General features: G+C 43.8%; 1 protein-coding gene across 3 annotated transcripts in view; it reads left to right on the top strand.

Moving 5' to 3' along the window:
• Positions 1–20,695, top strand: part of FAM107B (family with sequence similarity 107 member B) — a 218,527-nt gene that overhangs the window by 167,736 nt on the left and 30,096 nt on the right. The window contains exon 1 of one of the 3 annotated variants that reach the window (XM_029238244.1): positions 3,601–5,749. The exons of the other annotated variants lie outside the window; for them this stretch is intronic. The gene's annotated coding sequence lies outside the window, so the exon portion shown is untranslated. Of the gene's footprint in view, positions 1–3,600; positions 5,750–20,695 lie in introns of those variants that run through there. 3 annotated transcript variants of the gene reach the window in all.

Genomic DNA, 20,695 nt, shown 5'->3' on the forward strand with positions numbered 1-20,695 from the left:
CCCATTACGTATTAGCAGAAGACCATTCTTATTGGAAGGTAACGTTTCCAAAACAGAAAAAAATAGTGAGATGAACGTTATTTTACATTTGTGCACATTTTTAAAATAAGTTTTTAAATGGAAATAACTATTTTTCAAAATTAAAAAAATTAATGACACTGGTGGCATTGTTTTACATTTTTGCAAATCTATTTCATAACCAGCTTTAATAGAAAATAACTGGGTTCTCATAACTGCTTCTGCATTCAGTGTGTTGATAGGTTGTTTTGGTTGAAGTATACATAGAAAATCCAATCTTACACAGATACATAACTGGTAAAGGTGGGAGTACTGAAATAACCTTTTCAGAGAATTATGGATGGTACAGTGGGGATTCTGAAACCGCAAGTGATCTTTTCTCAGTCTGTTACATTAAAATTCATTAAATTCTCTTTCATTTTGAATAGGACAGGAGGGTAGCTGAGTCAGTTATAATACACCTGTATAATGGCATATTATGCAACCATATTTTAAAAGTATTTTATCACAGATGAAATGCTTACAAATGTCATAAATTGTCTACTTAATATGACCCTCATTTTGCTAAAAAAAAAAAAAAGAAAGATGTGTATTTGTATTAACTGAAAGGAAAATATATCAAAATGTGGATATGTTTAGTGATGCATTCGTGGATTATATTTTATTTTCTGTATACTTTTCTGATTTCCAAATTTTCTATGATCACATTGCTTCTAAAGCCGGCAGGGGCGGGGAGAGTTTTTTTTTTTTTTTTAATAGCGAAATAAGTATGTCTGTTAAACCTTTTCCCTCGTCAACAGGTCACCTTGTACATGAAAACCCCAGTTTTTATAGTTGGAGTGGTAACAAAGATCCCTTTTCCCCCTTCAAGTTTTTGTTTATTTAACAGATTAGTGTAACGTTTCTACGCCTGTTTTCAACCTCAGAACTTTTCCTCTTTATTTGAATAACAATTAATTGATTTATTAGAGAAACTTTATTCAAGACTTATTCAAGCAAAATGTTGATTGTGGAACTTTATAGCAGGGGCACAATTTGCTTTTACTCATTTCTGCTACACCTCAGGCAAGCACTGATTCTTTTTATTTTTTTAACTTATAAATTAATTAATTTATTTTTGGCTGTGTTGGGTCTTCGTTGCTGTGAGGGCTTTCTCTAGTTGCAGCGAGCGGGCTTTCTCTAGTTGTGGTGAGCGGGGGCTACTCTTTGTTGCCGTGCATGGGCTTCTTATTTCGGTGGCCTCTCCTGTTGCGGAGCACGGGCTCTAAGCACACAGGCCTCAGTAGCCTCTCCACGAGGGCTCAGTAGTTGTGGCTCGTGGGCTCTAGAGCGCAGGCTCAGTAGTTGTGATGCACGGGCCCAGTTGCTCAGCGGCATGCGGGATCTTCCCGGACCAGGGCTCGAACCCGTGTCCCCTGCATTGGCAGGCAGATTCCCAACCACTGCGCCACCAGGGAAGCCCAAGCACTGATTCTTACGTAAGAAAAATGCAGAAGGATCTCGTCCTGCAGTGATAGTAGAGCTCCTTGCATAGCTGAGAAATATTCCTGGAAATTAACATGCAATTAACCTCTCAGTTATTGCCTCTGAGTCCTTTTGTCAGTGATGTGTTGAGTATTTCTCTTTATAATTTTTGTTTCAAAGATTTTTTTTGATGTGGACAATTTTTTTTTAAGTCTTTATTGAATTTGTTACAATATTGCTTCTGTTTTATGTTTTGGTTTTTCGGCCACAAGGCATGTGAGATCTTAGATCCCAACCAGGGATCGAACCCACACCCCCTGCATTGGAAGGTGAAGTCTTAACTACTGGACCGCCAGGGAAGTCCCTCTCTTTACAGTTTTATGGCTGGAAGTTGAAGTGTCTACCCAGAGATGCAAAGGGCATCTCACATCTGGGGATGAGCTCCCTGCCTTTACCCCTGGATTTAGGAAGCATGTTTGTTCACTGTTATGTAGCTGATGTGGTATTGTCCTAACGTATTGCTGCTTTAAGGCCTTTGTCCTTTGTCTGTGGACAGGAATCCAAATCTGCTGATGGTCTGTTTTCCTGAAAGTGGAGGATTCCATCCTGTTGGTCTTTCTTCATGTTCCTTATGATACGACTAAGTGATTACTAAGATGGCTGCAAAGCACCCACAAAGCAGGAAATTAGCAGTTTTGCATCCTCTACTTATCATTTTAAAGATATGAACATTGTTACTTTGATATTTTCAGCTGAACATTCAGTTCAGTTAATAAGTTAGTGACTGTTAACGTTCGCAGTCTCTCCCAAAACCGTTTACTAAGGCACAGCTCACTTTGAAGTATAAACTGTGACGCGTAACTACTTAATTGTTCGTCCTAATACTGTTTTACATTAAAAGACCATTCTATCCTCTGCTTAAAACAATTGAGAATATTCTACTTGGGGGCACCCTTAAAGCATTCATCATTATATTTGGAAATATTCTAATTTAATTTTAGTCCGATTTTATGAGTTGAGCATTTTGGAGGCTAAGAAATATACTCCAAATACTACCTAGTGGTTTCTTCCTTTTATAATGGAAACCACTCTTTGACTTTAATTATTTCTTGGGTCTGTCATCGTCTTTTATGTAATAGACTGGGCTTGGAAGGTATCACAGATTCTAAGTAAGACACGAGAAGTGTCATTATTATTGCATTACCATGATCATAACCTGTGGGAGCCTGTAGAATATAAGCTGAAGAACTTGCCGTGATACAGAAGATAGGCTTCATGAGGGCAGGAGCTTTGATTCCTTTCCTGCTAATTGCATACTGTTTAGAACAGTGCCAGGCACTTAATAGATGTGGAATAAATACTTGATGAATTATTGGAAGATTGGACTCCCTGGATTCCCTCTGTGGGCTACTGTGAACAATAGGCATTTGCTTTCCAGGAGTCATATCTTCTCCGAAAGGGCAGGAGTAGCTTTTTGAAAGTGAAAGGCTTGTTGTGTGTGGCTTGACTCAGACCCCACCAGGCACCGTGCCTGACGCACAGTTGCTGGTCAGATGTTTAGAACGAAATTCCAGTGGGACGGCCAGCTAGTTGCTTCTTTTTGTTCATGTTTGTCAGTGGCTTCTAGAATCATCATAGGCCCAGTAGGTGGAGAAAATGGGGCATGAAGAGCCCAGGGAGGTTGATGGGAAGCTGTTTTGGATTTCTCATTTGTAAATACTGGGACTTTGGCATACTGGAATGTGATTTTTTTTGACGATAGGCATGGAAATGGTATGAACAACCTGGATCAAAGTTCTTGTTGAAAATAACTTGGCGTGTCAGGCATTTATCAGAGGCTCCATCAGAATTGATGGCAGCTGTTTTTTTTTTAAATTAATTTATTTTATTTTATTTATTTTGGGCTGTGTTGGGTCTTTGTTGCTGCGCCCGGGCTTTCTCTGGTTGCGGTGAGCGGGGGCTACTCTTCGTTGTGGTGTGCGGGCTTCTCATTGCGGTGGCTTCTCTTGTTGCGGAGCATGGGCTCTAGGCACGTGGGCTTCAGTAGTTGGAGCACACGGGCTCAGTAGTTGTGGCTCGCGGGCTCAGTAGTTGTGGCACGTGGGCTCAGTAGTTGTGGCTCGCGGGCTTAGTTGCTCCGCGGCATGTGGGATCCTCCCAGAGCAGGGCTCGAACCCGTGTCCCCTGCATTGGCAGGCGGATTCTTAACCACTGCGCCACCAGGGAAGCCCAATGGCAGCTGTTTTATACAGGTACCTAAAACAGCTTCTGTCATGCCTTCTCCTTCTCGGGGACCTGCCACACCTGTCTCACTGACCATGTCACAGGGGAACCACATCTGGTTTCCGAGCCCTGGGTTACCTGCCCCTCTTACTGGTTCGGCCAAATCTCCTGTCACTCAGTCCCCGTGTTTCAGTCGGGCTGGTGTCTCCATTGTCTCTCCCATCGGTGGGCCCTTCCTACTCCTTAAAAATCCCCTGCTTGGTCACTGCTGACTCCGCCTGGTCACACCCTTCTTTTGAGGCTTGTTGCTTCAGTGGAGTTTCACACCCTGACTAATCTGTTTTGCCTACTCTCCACAATTTTGTTCTGAATCAAGATGTAGTGTCATGTGATACTCATGTTACTTGTGTTGATTTAGTTTTTACAAAAAGACTAAATACTCTTAAAAGGGATTCTTGTACTTCTTTTATATTCCCTAAGCCTGTGATGGGCGTTTGTTCCAAATGAAAAAAAATAAAAGAAAAAATAGGAAATGCTGATGGGACAGACTTGATTTTTGGAACACTCCGCTTACCCATTCCGAGGATGTGGGGAACATAGGGGCCCTGAGCTAATTAATACTGTTTGATTGTCTGGATCTCAAGCCACTGAGTGAAGCCGGGTGTGAAATAGTCCTGACCTGCTGGTTGAAGTGAGACTGTGCAGGCTGGGGCTGTGGATTTGGAAACCTGGAGATGGTGTGAACATCGAATGAACTAGATGGTTCAGCTTGGGAAGGAGGATGTTGGAGTTTCAACTACCACAATTTTCTTCACATTCACAGAAAGCGTTTGCCAGTTCCTGCAGCACAACACAACACAACACTTTTCTGATGACCGAGTGAGAAGCTGGGGCTGAAAGGACTTCAGTTCAATGAGACTGATAGAAATCGCTCGTGGGAACCTTTTTGGTTGCTTTTTTTTGAAGAAAAGGGTAACTTCAATTTCCCTGGTGTGGTTTCCCCTAGAATGGAATTCCTGGAGGGCAGGGCCGCCAGTGTTATATGCCATGTGTCCTGGTACTCAGTGCTGGCACAAGAGGTGCTCAGTGAAGGTGGGTGGGTGGATGGATGGATGCATGGATGGATAAATGGATGGATGGATGGATGGATGGATGGATGCGTGGATGGATAAATGGATGGATAAATGGATGGATAAATGGATGGATGGATGGATGGATGGATGCATGGATGGATAAAAGGATGGATGGATGGATGCATGGATGGGTGGATGGATGGATAAAATGATGGATGGATGGATGCATGGATGGGTGGATGGATGCATGGATGGGTGGTGCAGCTGCTTGGTCTTGGAGACGGAGGGAGAGGAGACTCTTGGAGATGGAGCAGTGGCTCTTGCTGTCCTGACCAGCCTTGCTCTTTCCCTGGTTGTGTTATGGCCCAGACCCCATTGGAGGTGTGGCTGATCGTGATGGGTGCTCCTTTAGTGCTTCTCTACTGGAGCTGGACACACTTTTTTTTTTTTTTTTTTTGAAGTTTCACAGATGATTCTGATGTGCAGGGGAGAATTGGAAACCACAGCTGTAGTGTTTGAAGGAAAATGGAAGTTAACTTAAGCCAGTTTGTCCACATGTAAATAAACAAAAGCAGCTTATCCTTTTTGCCCGGGGGTGGGGGGGAGGGTGTTATTTTGCTGAGATGGACCCACCTAACTCACTAGTTGTTTTTCTTCCCCCTACACTTCATCTGCTGTTTTGGACTTTTTTTCCCCACGTTTGGCTCTTGGCAGCTAAGAAGAATTCAAGCTCTTTGGGCACATTTTTATTATACCTGGCGGAACATATTATAAAGGTGTTGAAGTGTTTCTTAAAATTTAGCAGCAAAGTGTAGGTGGTTTCCAGCTCCAGCCACTAGATTTAGAACCTCCCTGCTCAACTCCCCGTCCACCCCCTGGATTTCCAGTCCTCTCTGCGATCGACAGTTAGCCGCAGCTTAGTCTGAGTTCAGAATCGCAGGAAGGAAAGCGGTTGGGAAAACCGGGACCAGGTGAGCACTGCCCATTGACCTCTCTGTTTAGTTATCTTCCTGGACAATTCTTGAAATGTCCATCCAAGTTTGGTCATTTTCTGGCTGTGTAATAATTCAGACGATACTTTGTGAATCAGTAACCTTTTATATGTTATGCATTTTGGCATCGCTAGGAAGGTTAAATAGTTATTTACCTTTTACACCGCAGGGTGAAGTACATAGGAATTTGGAAAGTCGTTTGTGCGTGCGCGTGCGTGTGCTTCTGCTAAGCAGGCAGGGGAGGAGAGCAGTTGGGGACCCCGTGGTGAATTGCAAAGCATAAAGATGCATTGATGGGGGAGGTGAGGGAAGCGTGATTCACTGGGGAAACCCAGAGGGAATTACCTGGACTGAGGGAGCGTGGGTCCAAAGAGGAATTTAGTCTTTTTCTCTAAAGATTAAAAAAAAAAAAAATGATTTGCCTGACTCCAAAACAGGAAGGGGTGGCTCTGCCTCATTTCTGTTTCCTGCTAGTAGAGGACTTCTCTCGCAGGAGATAAAAACACCATCACACAGCAGTAAAGAGCCCAGACGCTGGTGGCAGACCCACTGGGCTGATGAAGCTCTTACAGCTGCACGACCTTGCACCAGTTGTTAACATCCCTGGGCTTCAGCTTCTCCTTTTTCAATAAGGACAGTAATCCCTCCATCATAGGACTGTCTCGGAAGGCAAATGACGTGAAAGATGCAGTGTTCAAGATGGTGCCTGGGACTTCCCTGGTGGTCGAGTGGTTGGGATTCCGCACTTCCACTGCTGGGGGCACGGGTTCGATCCCTGGTCGGGGGACGAGGATCCCGCATGCCGGGCAGCACGGCCAAAAACCAAAACCAAAAAACCAAAAAACCAAAAACAGTGCCTGGAACATAGTAAGCACTGAATAAATTTTAACAAGAAGGAGGACTAGTATTTCTAAGGATTACCTGGGAACCAAACTGTCATTGATAACAGAGCTTCTATTACAGATTTCAGTGTTTTAAAACTCCCATTTAAATCAGGAGGTTGCAGGAGTGCACAGACCCACAGGGTAGATATTCAGTGTGGAGAAATAGAAAGAGTAGAGATTAACTTTGCCCAAGACAAGTGAATACTTTTCTTATTGGTCCGTGACCAACTTAGGACAAAGAAAAATGTTCATGGGCTGCATCCTTTCTAACCCTGCAAAATTTACTGAGACACTGAATTGCTTTCACAAGTGATCATCAAACATTTAGTAATTGTAAGCCCTGGAGATACAGTGGTACACAGAGAGCAGTGGCCCCGACGCTCAGGTAGCTTCGTATCTAGAGGGAAGATGACCAAAAAACATGTTCCCAGCAGTAAAATGAACAGTTCCCCAGGCTGTGAGAGGGTTGAGATGCGAGCTTAGGACAGACTGATGGTGGAAGGACCCAAGTTAGGTGGGGTGATCTGGGCAGGTGATGTTTGAGTGGAGATTCAAGGGTGAGCCAGTAGTATGGAGAGATTTGGGATGGGAAGGGATGGGTTGGAGCAGGTACTGGCGTGAGCACAGACTAGGTAAAAAATGAAGCGAGGGCTTCCCTGGTGGCGCAGTGGTTGGGAGTCCGCCTGCCGATGCAGGGGACGCGGGTTCGTGTCCCGGCCCGGGAAGATCCCACATGCCGCGGGGCAGCTGGGCCCGTGAGCCATGGCCGCTGAGCCTGCGCGTTCGGAGCCTGTGCTCTGCAACAGGAGAGACCACAACGGTGAGAGGCCCGCATATCGCAAAAAAAAAAAAAAAAAATGAAGGGAGGCCGGCATGACTGGAGGGGCGGGGAGCAAGGCTGCGGGGAGAGACGGAGAGATGCAGCGGGCGAGGTGTGAGAAGTAGGCCCGGGTCAGGTCAGGTAGGGAGGGACGACCATGGTCAGGGGCTTAGAGAAGCTTCTGGGGAGTGACCTGACCTAAATTACATTTTAAGACAATCCCACGGGCGGAAGATCAATTCTTAGTGCAAGCTTCCTGCTTTAACATTTTTCTGTTTGATAATGAAGAAAACATGAGGAGAGCGTTTTTAGCCATGGAAATGTTGGTATCTGGATATATTTGAAAAGCAGTAATGACAACGAGACCTTCTGGGTTTTCAACCTGGAATTACGTTGCAGCTGCACTGTGAGGCCAGGCTGGTGGCCCTGATCACATCCTACAGGTTCCCGGCAAGAAGAGCACACAGGAGGTGGCTGTTCTAGCCAGAGGTTGGCACAGCTTTGTGGTGTCAAGAGCAGAGCTGTCGTGCGTCTGGGCTGTGACCGATGAGGACGCTGTGACCTGGCCGATGGCTGGCAAGCTGAGTGCTGACCGATGTAATTCCGTTTTCAGTCACAGCATCCAGGCCAAGCCGGGAACAATCCAGAAACTCCGCGATCAGCACTTGTAGATCTTCTGTGCTTTTGGGAAGAGTCACATGGGCCGCTTTAATGTAACTTTCTGATAGCCAATTATGGATGATGAAATCAGTTGTTTCGGGTGACAGAGAAGGACCCTTTGGAAGGCCTCTTTAAAGCAGTCGTTATGAACCCAACAGTGCTCGTTTTTATGTGGAGCGCTGAGAGAGGAGTGCTATGCTGTCTTACTGGGTTGCCTCCAAGTATGGAAAGTCCCAACACACAGGCAGTGAGGGGCTGCATTTCAGAAACAAGCTTTAATCGGGATTTCTCCTGGTCGTGGATCTTCCGAGGAGTCACCCTATTATTTTGTATTATAGTTGCAGATGGGCAAAAAGCAGATTTCTCATGTTTCCCTTTTTGGGAGGGATGGGGTAGTGTGTGTGGCTTCGAAAGGCCTGTCTCTGTTGGAGCCTGACTTTGTTGCCTGGTGCAGTGTGTGTGTGTGTGTGTGTGTGTGCGTGCATGTGTGCATGTGTGTTTGTGTGCAAGAAAGTCTGCAAGTTTAGATCAGACTGCCCTGATTAGTGAGAACCTCTGGTCTCCTAGTCTGGGGCCCACAGGTGAGGAAACTGACCCCACGGGGCAGGATCTTTTGCTGAAAGCACAGAGCCTGTCGGTGGCTGAGCTGGGACTGGGACCTGGCATTTTTGGTGCTGGGACCTGTGCCTTTTGACAAAACACGTTGTTTAGATTAATTGTAAAGAAAATGGTTAGTAACAGATGTAATGAGGAAATAAATAATGTCCGATTATTCCAAGCCAGTGAGTTGAATCTTTTTAAATCTGCAGTGAACCATTTTAAGAGAAAACAAAATTTGTTTCTTGCTTGTGAGGTAGAAGCAGAACTTATTTTAAAAAATGAGAATGAGGCAAAATAAAACTAGATTAAAGACAAATAAAAATGTTAGTCTAGGATACTTTGTATCTTTGTTTTATAATCAGGCTTTAAATTAGAATGTCGGTGGGTATACACACTACTATATATAAAATAGATAACTAATATGAATACTGTATAGCACAGGGAACTCGACTCCATACTCGGTAGTGACCTAGATGGGAAAAGAATCTATAAAAGAGTGGGTATATGTATATGTATAACTGAACCATTATGTTGTATAGCAGAAGCTAACACAACATTCTAAATCAGCTATACTCCAATAAAAATTAAAAAAAAATTAGAGTGTCAGTGGGAGTGACATTTAATGATTCTAAATTCATAATGTCATCAGTACTTAATTAAAATAATGGACGTATTAGTGAATCTCCTTTTGTTAGATGATATTATTTAATCTGGTAGTTTCATAATTAATTTTTTTCCTAAGGGTAAAAAGACGCTGTTATCTCTTCAGATTATTAAATAGCTATATAGCAACAATGTCCTGTTTTCTGAACATTCATAAATTCAATGTATGTCCTTTAGACTTACGGGTGCTTTTATCCAAGTCAGCTTCGTGGGTTGTATTCCCCTTTGGTTTGCCAAACCAGTTATTTCTTAATACTTGGAAAGTAGTTTATATAATTAGTGATAGATGTATAGTGTAAAACAAAGAACTAAACTGCTAAATACCAATCTGAGCAGGCGTTACTGTCCACTGTTGCTATGACAACTAACAATTTAAGTATAACATATATAGCTGACTTGTTACACCTTGAGGGCACATACTCACACAGCTCATCTCTATTTGCTGTTTTATAAAAAAGGCCTGATTCAGTGATTAGGTGATGGTGTATTATCGACATGTTTTTCATCAACTTGGTTAAATTAATTTCGTCGATGTGCTTTGGTTCTTTCCATGGAACAGCCTGTCAGTGCTTCTGTTTACCCACTTTTTGGGATAAGGAAGTGGAGCGGGTAGCATTTGCCAACTAATGTGGACAGGAAAGCAAGGGAGAAATGTAACCCTATTTTGAAAAATTCTGTCGACACTTATTAACTACTTGGTCCTGGTACTTCCTCTTTCGAAAACCGATTTAATGCAATCCTGCCCTCCACTGTGAGGTTGTTTATTGCCCTCAGCAGAATTCCTGGCATATTTGAGGCCCTGCCCCTCCGATTCCTGCCGGATCCCCAAGCCACAACTGGCTCAGTCGCTCTCCTGCCTTTATTCTGTCCCTGGTCAAGACCTCGTAGGGTAAATACAGTTTAACCCTAGTGATTGTTCTAGGGCACTCCTGCTGCCCTATCTGAGTCCCAGCCTTTGTGGCTCTCTGCCTGTCATTGTCTTGGCTTTGAATGAAGTCGGATAACTTTGCCCTGCCTTACAAACCTGGGACACCCACCTCCCTTCCCTTAGTAAATAGACTCATGGGAGGTGGGTGTTATGTGCAGTGCTGATGAAATTGGACATATTTCCGAAGGTTAGTAATAGGTATCTGTGTGGGAGGTGTGTTTGAAGGGTGGAGCAGTGAGAGGGTAGAAGGAAAAAAGATAAGTTTTCTGACTCTGAACGAAAGATAAGAAGTTTCTGACTTTGAACAGGTGAAGCCCGCTGAAATTTGGTAAACTGTGCTCATGGCCGCTGAGATACTGGCTGGGGGGAGGGGGTGATGAGTCCTTATTAACAGTCAGTCATTAATCCAGACTGCAACCCTGAGAGGGAAAGATAAGGAACGCGGAGCTCAGAAGGCAAACGCCCAACAAAGATTTTGAAATGAGTTACAGCTTATGTTTGAACTCTGGCCTTCCCATGACTAATTGTACGACTTTGGATAAGTGCCTTAGCCCCTCTGGCCCTCTACCTCCAGTGTTGTGAAAATTCAATGAGGTGATGGATGTGGACATTTAGGACCGTGCCCAGCCCACAGCTAATATTTACTGAATAATTATTTTAATATTTTTCTTGTTGAACCAAGGTCATCCAGCTAACACGTGGCAGAGCGGGCTCTGACTTTCTCAGACTTGAAAGCTTAGCTCTTTCTACTGTTTCATAACCACCATTAATGTCGCCATGTCTCTTTTCAACAGGAAGAAAAATACATCAATTCTTAGTTGTCTCCCTTACCATTTTCCGCATGTTTCCCACATGCGGGTGTAAATGACCTTTGACGGTTGGGTTGCAGGTACCTGGGACTGGAGAACTTCCTCTTACCTATTGTTAACTCCAGTTAAGTGTGTGGAATTTTGTCCTGCTTCTTAAAAAATATGCAACTAGAATTATTTTGGTATTAAGGATCTGAGTTACACTGCAGTGTTTTTTTTTTTTGTTTGTTTGTTTGTTTTGCGGTACATGGGCCTCTCACTGCTGTGGCCTCTCCCGTTGCGGAGCACAGGCTCCGGACGCGCAGGCTCAGCGGCCATGGCTCACGGGCCCAGCCACTCCGCGGCACGTGGGATCCTCCCGGACCGGGGCACGAACCCGTGTCCCCTGCATCGGCAGGCGGACTCTCAACCACTGCGCCACCAGGGAAGCCCTACACTGTAGTTTTTAACACAGAAGCAAATGCCATTACAGTTAGCTTTAAATATTGATGTACTATGGGTATCATTTTATTTGTGGATAGAGAAACTTTTGAAACTGCTTTTAAAAGAACACTTTAAGAAGTGGAGAAAATACTGCCTCGGTGATCTCTGTTCCCCATGTTCATCATCACAGGGAAAAAGGCTTGTTACTGAACTGTGAACAAATATCATTCTCTAAGTAATCTTTAATTTGTATTTCTTTACTCATTCACATATAGCTAGGAGGATTTGAGGTTATTCTTTAATGATTAGAATAAGAATATTTTAAAGATTAGACAGAGGAGAAGATGATGACTTTTTAGTATCAGTAATAGAAGCTCAGATAAACTTTTAAAAGGTCATGGTTTTAAGTGCTTCCCATTTGGAAGGGATGATGACAGTTGGCTGCTCGTCCAGTTTATGTTTCTGTTGGAAGTTTTCAGGTGCTTTCCCTGGTACCCGGAGTGCTGCCAGGTGATGGTGGCAAGTTTAAGTAAAAGAATTAGGACAGGATTTTCCCAGCTGCATCCATTAGTGGGTCACAAGAAGCATTACAAAAAAAAGAAACTGAAAAATATCAGAGCGTATATAGCATAAGGCTAGTATTGCTTCTGGAAACTTTTACTTCAGCTAATTTTAGTGTGGTGTGTTATTGGGTCCCTGTGTATAAAGAGGATTACAGACAGAAAAGTTTGAAAGCCATCGATCTGAGGTATTTTAGAAAGTCTATCAGCTTTAGAGCAAGTCTAAATGTTACATAGAAGGGAAGTTCCACTGAGCCCTTAACATTGGTTTTCCTACATGGCTCACAGAATGAATTTTAGGAACACTCAGTGGTAACTCAGATTTTTTTTCCCCAGAGCTAATATATATTTTATAAATGGAAAATTAGGTTGGGACTTCCCTGGTGGTGCAGTGGTTAAGCATCCGCCTGCCAATGCAGGGGACACGGGTTCGAGCCCTGGTCCGGGAAGATCCCACATGCCACGGAGCAACTAAGCCCGTGCTCCACAACTACTGAGCCTGTGCTCTAGAGCCCGCGAGCTACAACTACTGAGCCCATGCGCCACAACTACTGAAGCCTGTGCTCCACAACAAGAGAAGCCACCGCGATGAGAAGCCTGCGCATCGCAACGAAGAGTAGCCCCCGCTCGCCGCAACTAGAGAAAGCCCGCGTGCAGCAACGAAGACCCAACGTGGCCAAAACACGCGCGCGCACGCACACACACACAAAACCTGTTAAAAAGAAGAAAGAAAATGTTTATGACTTCAGCTCTGAAGCTTCATGGATGAAATTACGAAAGTAAAGTTGATAGGGTCCTTCCTAATTATCACGTCACATGTACTGTTGTGTTTGTAGATTTTGTACTGTAGACTGAATTGAAAAATCTTAAACTGGACTCTTAAACACTTGGGTTCTTACTCAGTTTGACATTTGTAAGATTACAAACTGAAGGGTAGAGATTTTTGTTCCTTGAATTACCTTGAAAACTTTTTAAAAGAAGCATCTTATTTTTCATGGCCTTTGGCTGCATTTTACTTTTGAATACTTCAGTGAAGTAGGTAAAACTACCCTATCTTAAGCTTTTCAGATTCTTTTTTTGTTTGTTTGTTTTGTTTTTTAAAGGCATAAGGGAAGTAGTTAGGTGTCATGATGCACCTGTAGTTTCTTGTTAGATTATTTTGTAACTGTTCTTCCGGAAGTGACTGATGATTTCCTTTATAACTGGTTGTAAGCAGAGGACAGATTTTCACTATGGATGTGTTGATATGTCATTTGTCCTTGCCCTTTTCATTTAATTAACCAGTAGCTTCTATTACGTGTGGAGTTTAAAACAGACACAGTTAAAGTTCTGAACTGTTGGACAGGAGCTGTGAGAGTAGTCAGAAGCTGATGGGAAGTTTCTGGATGCCAAGTTCTTGAGTAAGGAGTCCTGTTGCGACAAAAGAAATGAAAACATTTCAAACTTGGGTAACTTCAGAAAGAGAGAGAAGCAGAGTTCTCCATTTCCTGTGGAACTGGGTTCGGGCAGAGCGTTTACTAGTTACCAGCCTGTCCTGTTCTTTTACTTAATCAGTACTGTTTCTGCAGTTGTGTCAAGACTTGGGGAAAACATGTAAAACAACTAGTATAACAGGTCAGCAGCAGATTTGATTGCGATGCCGGAGTGAGTAGCCTGGTGGAGGATGTGTTGGTACTCAGGGCACACGTCCTAATCCCTGTTGACTGAGGACCTGGGGGCTGTAGACACAGTGGTAAGTGGTTTGAGTTCTACATACTTGGATGCAGGGAGGAAGGGGTGATGGTTAAGGCTTTATTTTAAGAGAGAATTTCCTTGAGGATGGAAGCTACCAAGTAAATAGGAGAGTCTTGCAATCGTCATAAGTTGTACTTAAAACAATTTATGTTTGAACATAAACGCCCTTAAAACATCTTGTTGGAATGAAGATGAATAATATCACTCAACTTCTATAGGATCTGGAACGTGATTGGTGTATCTGTTGCTCATTACTCAAGTAAGTGATTATCTAAGGCCTCTGTTTATTCTAGGAATAGATAAATTTTTGAAATCTTGACTATTTTCTAATTAACAGTGAGCCCCCTTCCATTCCAGCAAGAAGAAAGGCTGTTATGCTTTTCAGACATCATGGCCCCTGGTGTCTGCTGGTTTAAATGCAGGCTCCTTCTTTTTAGGCTTTTGTTTTTCTGTGTTCCTTGTTTGCCAAGTAGGTTGCTGTCAGTTTTTCCCCAGTTCTTATTTTGGAGGTTTTCCGCTGCCTATTAACTGCATGTGGAGAAAGGGCTCCAGTGGAGGCCCAAGGGAGATTGTATCCAGTTTCCGGGCTGGGTGGGCCTGTGAGATGGGGGTGACTGAAATAACCGTTTAGGGTGCGTAGACAGCCCCACGGGGCTGGGGGTGCCTTGTTCTTGTTTTCCTGTGGCTGAAGGAAAGTCTGTGGGAAAACGGTAAGGCCTGGCGTCCTAGAATGACAGGCCTCCTGAGGGAGTTGAAGTAATGCGTGGAGTTCAAGCAGAGAAAGTGAAGAGTCAGCGTAGTTTACTCCCTTGTTCCGGGGCCAGCGCCCGCTACAAATGTGTTTACGTTTGAACTTTTGCCAAAATCCCGGTAGTTTAGAAAGGGAGGTTTTGTGTAGAAGGCAAAGCTAAAGGCTGAAAGGGCTCCCAATAAAAGGTCCCCCGTCTTTGTTGCTTACTGCAGCTTTATTACAGATGCTGTGAGGACTGAACGCTTCTAAGAAATGGTCGTTGCTCTAGTTTCCCTTTCAGCTTTGGAGCTGAGGTGCGGAGTTGCTGCTGACCTTACCCGGAGGGGCCTGATGAGCCCCTTGTCCGGAGGTTGGAGTGCCTTTGAAGACAGTTGAATTGGATTTGTGTCCTAGTCAGCTCGGGCTGCCAGAACTAAATACCATAGGCTGAGTGGGCTAAGGAACAGATATTTATCTCACAGTTCTGGAGGCTGGACGTCCAAGACCAGGGTGCTGGCTGACTGGATTCCTGGTGAGGACTCTCTTCTTGGCTTACAGACAGCAGCCTTCTTACCATGTCCTTACATGGCAGGGATAGGGGGAGATGCCAGCTCTGGTGTCTCATCCTCCTGTAAGGACACTGGTCCCATCATGGCCCCCCCCATGCCCTCCTCTACTCCTAATCACCTCACAAAGGCCCCACCTCCACTTACTGTCACATTAGGGGGTGGGGCTTCAACGTATGAATATTGGGGGACACATTCCCCCCATAACCATCTGTGTGTGGCAGGGTCGGTTGTCTACCTAATGGCCACTGCTGTCCCCTCTTCACTGCTGGAATGCCACGTCCCCATTTTCCCAGTGTCCTTTGTTGCTATGGTGATTACAGGATGCAGCTCTAGCCAATGAGGTGTCAGAAGGCCCCCTGGGGGCTTCTGGGAGTGGCTTCCCTCCAAGATAAAGAGACCCAGTGTGGGGGGGCCTTCCCAGTCTGCCCTTCCTCCTGGAGGTGCTGGGACTGCTGAGCAGAGCAATGAGAAGACCCCAGAGCCCCCAGGACACCACTGAGCTCTGAAGCAGCCTTGCACAGCCTGACACCACATTCTTACGAGAGGTAAAAATGAGCCCCTGTGGTTGCAGCTCCTTAGAGGCAGGTGTTGTTACATGTGGCCCAGAGCATCCTCATTGATGGAGTCACAAGGGGAGAACCTTCCTCCTTTTGGAGCTGGAAGGAGGTACAGTCTTAGGAAGAACTTCTCCCAGAGACCGCCCCGGGCTTCCCACCCTCAACGTGTGTATGTATCACACTAGTGATTGTGGGCCTGTCTTCTCTGCTAGCTGTGAGCCCTGGATGGCAGGGACCATGTCTCACTCCTCCCTAGATCTTTAGGGCCTGACCCGAGGCTCATACAAAGGAGGGACACTCATGGTTCTGGCCTTGCTGACAACGGTGGGCTTAATAATCCTTTCTTGGTTTTGGTGCCCTCATAACAAGACTGGCTGTTTGTTGTTCACAGAAAGCCCACGGGGTAACCAGAAGAGGGGTAGGTGGGAAAACAGACTTTAATTAAAAGGACCTGGGCTGTGCCCATAGCTGCTCTCTGAGGTTTAGTTAGCGCCAGTTGATCCTCCAAAGACCCAGACGGAGACGTGCCCCAATCCTCACACTAATTTTTCATGGTGGAAGCAGAAATCAAATAAAGAGTCAACTTATATTCGTGTAATTAGGAAACATGTTAATGAACCATTCAGAAAAACACATAATTGTAACGATTGTTTCTCACATGAAGATCTCTTTAAGAGAGAAAAAAGTTTTCCAGACAAACTCTAACTGTGCTGTATTTCAAAAGTGAAAAAGTTAAGTTGAGTGACTGGAAGTCAGAGCACCTTCTTCAATGGAAGTAAACCTCTCTGACCCACAATATGGCTGAAATACAGCGTATTTGAGATGAAAAGTTGTAAAATATAGGATAACTGGCTGTCCTTTTACCAGCAAGGAAACAGACCTAGAGAAGTGATAAGTCAGGATTTAGGTTTGTGGACCTTTTATTTGAGGTTCTTTCTACTCTCATGTTACTAGTAACTTAGTAAGACAAACGAGTGTGGAATCCCACCAGCCAGCAACCTCCAGGAATGCACGTGTCACTGTAGAGAGGTTCGGTTCATTTAGCTTCCGCAGCGGGGCAAGTGTAGCCTGGAAGGGTGCTGGGATTCTCTGGGAAAGGCAGAGTTGGGTCTCTGCTTATGCTGGGTGCTTTGAAGGTGGGGTTAGAGAAACGGGGCCAGACCCAGGCTGGATGTGGTCGGGAAGCAGGTACAGTTCAGTGATTGGGTATCTTAACAATTTTTATATAGGAGGCCGGACATTAAAGTGGGGCTAGAGTCGTCACTTAGTAAAGAATTAGTCACAGCTTAGTGAGAAAGGAGGATGGCCATTCATTTTTGTGGAGGTCAGCGTCTGGGTCCTATGCTGAGCTTTCTTTATGTCCTGATGGCATATTGGGGTCGGTTGTCAGTAAGGCCTGTCCTTACTTCTCCTGTTGTCAGTAGGGCTGATTTTCACTTTTCCAGTAGTTTATTTGATTTGATCCAGTAGTTTATTGATGCTTGAGGAAGGGTAGGTTTTAATAGGAGAAGGATAAGATGGAGAGTCTAAAGAGGGTGTCTTAAGTCACTGTATCTGAGGTGTCACTGGTTTTTAATGTTATGGTTACTCAGTGTCAATATCAGGTTAAAAAAAAAAGGCAAACGAGTCGTTTTCTCCTACCATAAGAGGCATTTTTTTTTTTTTTTTAATCATCACAGTGACTTTGTAGTTTTCTGGAATTTGGCAGGATATAGAAGCAGATGGAAGTGTGGCTACTTACAACTGAAACATATTATCATCTTCAAAGATGCCATCCCGTTATTGATGGTAATGTTAATGGTGATGTTAGTGTCAAAAACACCCCCCACCCCAGAATGAGTAGGAAATGTAGAAAATCAATTTAAAAAATTCAGTATAGGAGTCAGAAGTGAGGGAGGCGGTGTATTTCCAGCCAAGTGAGGGCCAGAGACAGACACAGGTTTCAGTCCAGGCGTGGCCACTTTCTGTGTGAACTTAGCCAAGCTTCAGTCTCCCTGGGCCTCAGTTTCCTCATGTGTGGTGCTGGGGAAGTTGAGCAGATGGTCTCTGCTCTTTCTAAATTGAGTCCTTTTGAAGATAGTCTCCGCTTTTGAAAATATTTGTTTGGGTGCCCAGCTGGACCAGGTCATGCATTTTATGAAATTATTATTCCCCTCTTGAAGACAGGAATATTTGAGGGCTTTGAAAGCTAGTCCAGCAGGAAGTTTTTTTCTGGTCTGTGTGGTTTCCTTCCTCTCAGGAGGGACCAGGCCTAAACCCACCATCTTCCCAGTCCATCCATCCCCTTTGTAGTCTCCTGAAATGGATGACTGAGGTGCTTCCTCCTTAGAAAATCACATACAGTAAATGTGCCAAGGTAGCCTCCTTTATTCAGAAATTTGCAGTTTGGGAATAAAGGCTGGTGGTGTTTGTTTGCAAACTTGAATTTTGTGAATATAAAATAGCATCATATAAAAATCAAAGTATTACGTTACATGCAAATTTTGAAGGCAGAAACCAAAAAAATAAAAGAAATTGATCAAAAGTTGCATAATTTCAAAGGTGATAGGCCGGGTGGTTTGTCAAGGGTGTTTATGGAATCGCCAGTGACAGCCCCACTCTAGCTGGTGATAGGAAGGCCTTCCGTGTTAAACCCGTGTCACGCTCCATGCTGTCACTCAGGGGCATTAAGGTTTCTGCTAATGTGGGCTGTTATTTAATGTGCACTTAAATCAAACCATCTTTTTAAAGACTTCAGGCAGGTCTTCTCCACGGGGTTTGTCAATGGTGGTACCAGCGATAGTGGCAACGCCTCTTTCCCCCATCAATAACTTTGTAACAGAAGTGCTGAAACACTAGGAAGAAGACACAGGGATGGGTGGGATGCATCATGCTGTTGATTTCGGGGAAGAAGCACAGAGCACACTTCCAAATATAAGATTTATCCTAGAGAGGCCCTAGAGCAGAGTGGTGCGGAGTGCGGACTCTGGAGCTAGCTGTGCGAGCTGCCACTTACTGGCTTTGCAGCCTTGGGTAAGTTACCTAGTCTCTCTGGGCCTCAATTTCCCCATCTGCACAATGGGGCAAATTTTAGTATCTACCTCAGAGGTGGTGTGGCACACAGTAAACAAAAAACCAGATCTCTGTGCCCTGCCCCAGCCATTCTGATCCAGTGCCTTTCAGCTAGGGCATTTGCACTGAACAAGCTCCCTGGCGATGTGGATACTGCTGGTCATTGGGTGACACTCTGAAAAACTTTTGTTCATGCAAACGCACAGACTAGAAAATAAAGGACATACTGTTTTGGAACCTGAAATTTTTCTCTCATTTGATACATCGTGAATATTTCCCCTTTCATTATTTATTCTAACAATATGATTTTATTAAAGCTGCACTGTATCGCATTATTAGACATCTAAGTGGTTTCTTTCCTTTTTCACTATCATAAATCATACATAAAATATTCTTACACATATTCTTATATGTTTTGTGTCCTTGTCTGATTACCTCCTTGGAGTAATTCCTGCAAGGGGAATTACCAGATTCACGGGTATGTACGTGGTCAAGCCTTTTGTCACACACTGCCCACACATTCTTCAGACAGGAAGTAGCAAAAATATATCTTCTTACGGGTAGTCTATGAGAGTAGACAGTGATTTTCTGAACGTAAGGCAATGAGAAAGAACTGTCATTGACTCTCTGAAGCTCCTGTATATTTGGACTTTGGTGGGAGTTGGCAGGAAGAAGATGGATTTATAGAGAAGACAAAGACATGTCAAGAAAAACTAGAGGAGAAGCAAGAGGGCTGAATTTTTTTTAATTTAATTTACTTTTTATATGACACATTCTTATTATCTATTTTATACATATTAGTGTATATATGTCAATCCCAATCTCCCAATTCACCACACCACCACCAGCACGTTCCCCCCTTGGTGTCCATATGTTTGTTCTCCACGTCTGTGTCTCTATTTCTGCCTTGCATACGGGTTCATCTGTACCATTTTTCTAGATTCCACATATATGCATTAATATACGATATTTGTTTTTCTCTTTCTGACTTACTTCACTCTGTATGACAGTCTCTAGGTGCATCCACATCTCTACAAATGACCCAGTTTCGGTCCTTTTTATGGCTGAGTAATATTCCATTGTACATATGTACCACATCTTCTTTATCCATTCGTCTGTTGATGGGCATTTAGGTTGATTCCATGACCTGGCTATTGTAAACAGTGCTGCAGTGAACATTGTGGTACATGACTCTTTTTGAATTGTGGTTTTCTCTGGGTATATGCCCAGTAATGGGATTGCTGGGTCATATGGTAATTCTATTTTTATTTTTTCAAGGAACCTCCATACTGTCCTCCATAGTGGCTGTATCAGTTTACATTCCCACCAACAGTGCAAGAAGGTTCCCTTTTCTCCACACCCTCTCCAGCGTTTGTTGTTTGTAGATTTTCTGATGATGGCCATTCTGACCAGTGTGAGGTGATACCTCATTGTAGTTTTGATTTGCATTTCTCTTATAATCACTGATGTTGAGCAGCTTTTCATGTGCCTCTTGGCCATCTGTATGTGTTCTTTGGAGAAATGTCTATTTAGGTCTTTTGCCCATTTTTTGATTGAGTTGTTTGTTTTTTTAATATTGAGCTGCACGAGCTATTTATATATTTTGGAGATTAATCCTTTGTCCATTGATTCGTTTGCAAATGTTTTCTCCCATTCTGAGGGTTGTCTTTTCATCTTGTTTATAGTTTCCTCTGCTGTGCAAAAGCTTTTAAGTTTCACTAGGTCCCATTTTTTATTTTTGTTTTTATTTCCATTACTCTAGGAGGTGGGTCAAAAAGATCTTGTTGTGATTTATGTCAAAGAGTGTTCTTCCTGTGTTTTCCTCTAAGAGTTTTATAGTGTCTGGTCTTACACTTAGGTCTTTAATCCATTTTGAGATTATTTTTGTGTATGGTGTTAGGGAGTGTTCTAATTTCTTTCATTTAAATGTAGCTGTC

This window comes from Monodon monoceros, unplaced genomic scaffold (genome assembly GCF_005190385.1).
Source record: "Monodon monoceros isolate NGI ecotype Baffin Bay Population unplaced genomic scaffold, NGI_Narwhal_1 Super_Scaffold_21, whole genome shotgun sequence".
Classification (NCBI taxonomy): domain Eukaryota; kingdom Metazoa; phylum Chordata; class Mammalia; order Artiodactyla; family Monodontidae; genus Monodon; species Monodon monoceros.